Source organism: Ctenocephalides felis, unplaced genomic scaffold (assembly GCF_003426905.1).
Source record: "Ctenocephalides felis isolate EL2017-DRISC unplaced genomic scaffold, ASM342690v1 CF-g0.4_SCAFFOLD_00530, whole genome shotgun sequence".
Taxonomy (NCBI): Eukaryota; Metazoa; Arthropoda; class Insecta; order Siphonaptera; family Pulicidae; genus Ctenocephalides; species Ctenocephalides felis.
In genome coordinates, this window is record NW_020536684.1 from 13,261 (window position 1) to 18,448 (window position 5,188).

General features: G+C 24.9%; 1 long non-coding RNA gene across 1 annotated transcript; it reads right to left on the minus strand.

Moving 5' to 3' along the window:
• Positions 1–815: 815 nt before the first annotated feature.
• On the minus strand, positions 816–2,153 carry LOC113365967. Its single transcript, XR_003366247.1, has 3 exons — positions 2,095–2,153; positions 1,883–1,936; positions 816–989 (listed from the first exon to the last, which is right to left on the minus strand). It is a non-coding gene; the product is annotated as an uncharacterized LOC113365967 (long non-coding RNA).
• Positions 2,154–5,188: the final 3,035 nt, after the last annotated feature.

The following is a 5,188-nucleotide window of genomic DNA, read 5'->3' on the forward strand; positions in this document are numbered from 1 at the left end:
AACCAGAAGTCTTCAAACCGAACTTTTGCGTAGAATTTATTAGGCTTTTTTAAACGGTTTTTCATATCAGCTTTTGAAACGTCATACAAGACACATTGACCAATCTGGAAATTACGGAATTACAACAGTAATAAATATACAATTTTTAAAGGCCGGAGTTTATATGAACTTCCATCGTTGTATTTTTGGTTATCCAATTTTGATAGCTGTATGGTGCCAAATTGAATACTTAAAACTGTAATAAAGTTAATTAAATTTGATTAATTTTTCAAAAATTATTAAAGCCAAAAAGTAGTTTAACAGCTAACAAAAAAACACGCTTTGAATTTGTCGACTTTTTAAATTTCGAAAGTAATTTTTTTTTTTTTTTAGATTTATCCAAAATCAAGCTTTTTTCAAATAATATGAAAAAACGCCATGCAAGTTTCAAATATTTTCACATGGTTAATGTTGCTTTGTCTAGTTTATTCATGTAGATTAAATAGCTTTACAGTCAAAATTTTAAGCGTTTTTCTTCCATCAATGACTAATAATAATTTTTGTATCAGTTTCAAAACTCATGAAATAATTAAATAAGGAAAAATGATAAAAGCATGAAAATTAATTTTTGCCACTAATGTCTTGGAACTTTTTGTAGTATTCATTGTTGCATTCAATGTGCAAGTGGAAGTTTGATTTATAAAACATGATATATATGGTAAAATATTTTAATAGTTAATTTAATTGCTAATAAATAATAATAAGTCAAAGTACAATTGCAAGGTTTATACTAAAAATATGAATTTTATTACATGGTAGTAGTATATCGACTAGTCTACAAAATTCAATTCGTAATTTTCATAACAAGATTTATTTGTCTAACAAAACATTTAATGGAACATGTGTGCATATGGTTCTAAATCCATGAGCAATATAGAAATCCTTTGTATTTAGATATTGCATGCTGGTGGTTCTCCTGTTACACTAATGATGATGGTATTGATAATGTTCTGCAATAAAAAAAAAGTTTTATATATTTGTAAAAAAATTTAAATAATAATAATTAATTGGATATGTTCAACTAATTTTACTAGAGTAATAGCAAAGGAAATTTGTTATTATAGCTGTAATTTAGTTTTTTTTTTTAATTTTACCAAAAGTTTTGATCTAAAGTAGAAATATTGACAGAATTTTTTCTATTTGTAAAAAAAAATTAAGCATAATCGTAACTTGGCGATTTACCTGAAAATGTTGACTTTTGTATAAAAGTATGTTGAAATTTGGAGAAAAACTAACCAATTTTAGTTAGTCAGATAGTTTTTTAAGTTATTAATGTTAATATTCTTCTTACTTATTTATTAAGTAATAAGTTTAGCAATATACTAGATTCATTCAAATCACTTATTAACCCTGAGCAATTCGAAGAAACCATTTTTAAAAAAATCTGACAACAGCGCACTGAAATTAACCGCTATTAACTGATTTTACGCCTAGATTTTTTTTACATATATATGCGATGAAAAGGTTGTATACCCCCTATATTCCTAGTGTAATTATAATAGCGCCAAAGATTCGAAAAAAAATTATGTGCTTTCAAAAATCTATTTAACTCTCATTTAGTCTAAGTTGTAAATTTCATTGTAAATTAATACTAATTAGTAAGAGATCAAAAAAAAGTTACATAGTAATAGAAACTTAAAATAAAAAGGAAAATACTTGATTAAGTAAATGCATTAAGCCCACTTCCAAATTGCGTTCTAATAAACTTTTGCTACGATTTGGTTTGTGGCCTCAATTTTATTTCGTATGTATTTCTTGGAGATTATACTTATACAATTTTAAGTTCATATTGCTCTTCATATAAAATTAAAATTACTGAAAAATTAAAAAAAGTGATATTTACCACATCAATGCTCAGTTCCATCAAAGCTTGGACAACTGTACATAATGGCACACACTGAAAAATAATATATTTCAAGTGAAAATTTTATTTCAAAATTTGTAATAGTAAAATTTATATTAGTAAAATAAAGTTTGAGAAATATTTAACTAATAATTTAAGAATTTAAGTATAAAAAAAAATCATATGTATATTATATTAATCAGTATACACACCACTTGGACGCCGAGACTGCATACCATAGTACTGACAACCGATCCAAGAAGATTCTGAATTTCTGTTTCAAATAATAATTTTAATTAGTTTTATTAATTTTGATAACTATTAATATTAATTAACTATTAATTGTTATTGTTAAGTTTTTTTATTTGCAAATGTAAAAAAATATTTACCACAATCAAAGCTAAGATGTCAATTTCAACTTCCAGCGATGCCAAAGATCTGAGAACAGCGCACAAATCGATTCCATTATTTGAGCATGTGTTCACTGTTTCACTCTACATAATAAAATGATTATTAATATTAAAACCAGAATACACAAAAATTTCAAATAAAATTTTAATAAAATTTTCAAATTTGTGGAGAATATCAAACGCCAATAGCACAGTTACTTCAGCTTGAGATAAATTAATGATAGTTCTATATTAGTAATTTCAAAGCTTAGCTTGTTCATAAAATATTTGTCATGTTTATTCATCATACATTTATAATAAATACAATATAACTTTAATAATGTTATCTAAATCAGGTATTGCTGAATCAAGACCGAAGAAAAAATTATCTAGTTCAAAGAAGAGAAGCAGCGATTTAAGTATTTCATTTTTAAGATAAATTTTAATATTATATTACGAAAAAAATGATTATACACTGTTATAAAAAAAAACTATTACACATTATACACTGAAGGTTTCGTACAAACCTCTATCAGGAACTAGATTAACACTTTCATTACTTATTTAATAGCATTCAATAAGTATTTTGATATACTTTGTGGAGTGATTATTAACATTTCACAAAGAATATAAACATTTATGCTTTTTTTAATAATATTAAATTTAGAGCATCTTGATGCAAAACTTCGATACAAAAACATGACATAGTAAACGACTTTATACTATAAACAATAATTAACTAATTATATTTCTTAAGTCACATTCAAATTGCACTAGAGTTTAAGGAGTTTAATTAGTAAGTTTTTTTTCTCTAAAATAATATAATAATCTATACACTTACGTTTCAGAGTTATTAATTGAAAGTTTAATTATTTCAGAAATTGTTAAAAAAATAATCAAAACAAAAAAATTTAAACAAGTAGGTATTGCATAAATTCTTTCATAATTTCAAAAATTTTGCTTTTTATATAAATAATTGATATAAATAATTATTACTAATATTGCTAATTAAAAACATTTATATTCGTATTAATTTTGTGCTTTTGAATTTTTATTACTACCTGAGTATAAGCAATAATTGAGAAGAAAACCAAAAGCACTTTTGGAGACAACATTTTCACTGAATTTGAATAAAATACTTATGAAACAATACACAGATTCTATTTGGAACCAGTCAAAAAATTATAACTGTCTGCATCAAAATTGAATGAATTTATACGGAAAGTTTTATTACGTAAATGTCTGCTTAAGCTTTATCAGAAACATAATTTTATTGTACTTGTTGTGAGATTAAGTCGTATAAAAATTGTGTAGTTCACAAAATAATTTGTTTATTTAAGTATCAAGAGCTTCATCAATTACGCGAATTTTGAAGTAGTTTTCATGAGATGATAATTTTTATGTCGATCTCCTGTAATCGCTTTGACGAAGGATTTTTACGCAAACTAATTGTTTGTTCGTAGTAGACGATATTAATTAAGGAATAAGTATTAAGTAATAAGGATTAAGGAATAATAAGTAAGGAATAATAAGTATTAAGGAATACTTAATTTTATCGTGTTTTATCTTTGATTGAGGATGACATTTGTTATGTTTGACGTTTTTTGTAATTGACTGTTCGTTATTGTATATCAGAGAATGTAAATATTTTTTCACACTCAATTATTTTAACTTTTCACAAAATTTCCTGATTACTACTTATTCAGTTGGCAGATGGCTATAATTTCCAGAAGAAAATTATTCCAATTGAGTATAAGCTAAGTATAATTTGCTGGTAATTACTGAAATAAATATAAACTAGGTATAAATTTTTATTATAATAAGATGCTTGAAATTTTGTATATATACAAAATATACATATTGACTATCCATACATTTTTTTAATACAAACGTTTCAGTCAAGCAAAACGACATAGGAGCCGTTCAAATTTTACGTAAGCATTTTAGGGGGGCGGGAGGGTTGTTGATTTGCTTATTTTGGGTTGACATGGGGGGCAGGGGAGTCTGGATGATGATTACGTCATAGGTAGTAGTTTTATTTTTTTACATTAATTGCAAAATGTTTACATAAGCATGGGGGTAGGTGTTAAGAGCTTTGCTTACTTTTGCTGACAAGGGGTGTGGGGGGGGGGAAATAATTGTAATAAATCTGCTTACGTAATACTTGAACGATCCCATAAAAATAAAATTAGCGAATTAGACTTTTTAAACAAAATCGTGAATTGTTTAGTAGAAATTCACTGATCATAGATCATAAATTTAGAAATCATCAGTAAAAACAATATTATAACCGATATTAATTTTACAGACAAAAATTTTTTTCGTATTTTTTATTTGTATTTTTCACTAATTGTGAAATCATCGTACCGATGACGTACTTCTAAATTTTACGTAAACTATAACATATATTTTAATTGTCTCTAATATCCTGCACATTTTTAACAAATAAATAAAATATTATTCACATTCAAATTTTTTGAATAGAATAAAAATGTAATTAGTAATAATAATTATTCTTTTTGGCCCTTCCAATAATTCATGAAATATAAATTATAAGTTCTGAGTAATCATTGTCTAGACTTTAAGAGACACTACTTTTTATAAAAAAAAATATGGCTCTTGTTCCAAAATAAATGACTTTAATATGAATTTTACAAAAACTTTATTATTCATGGAGTTCTATTATTTAAATTATCAATTAATGAGTTTACCCTCTGTATCTGTTAGACAAGTACTTAATGAGTTTTTAGAAAATATCTTATGAATATATAAACCTGCATAAGATAGTTTCTGGTAGAAAGGATGAACTTCAAAAATTTATTTATTTTCAGACATGATTTCAAGCATTTCCCAGCTTGGATAACAAAAATACTAGATTTTTATTAGATATTTATAGTTTATAATGTTTATTCTATAA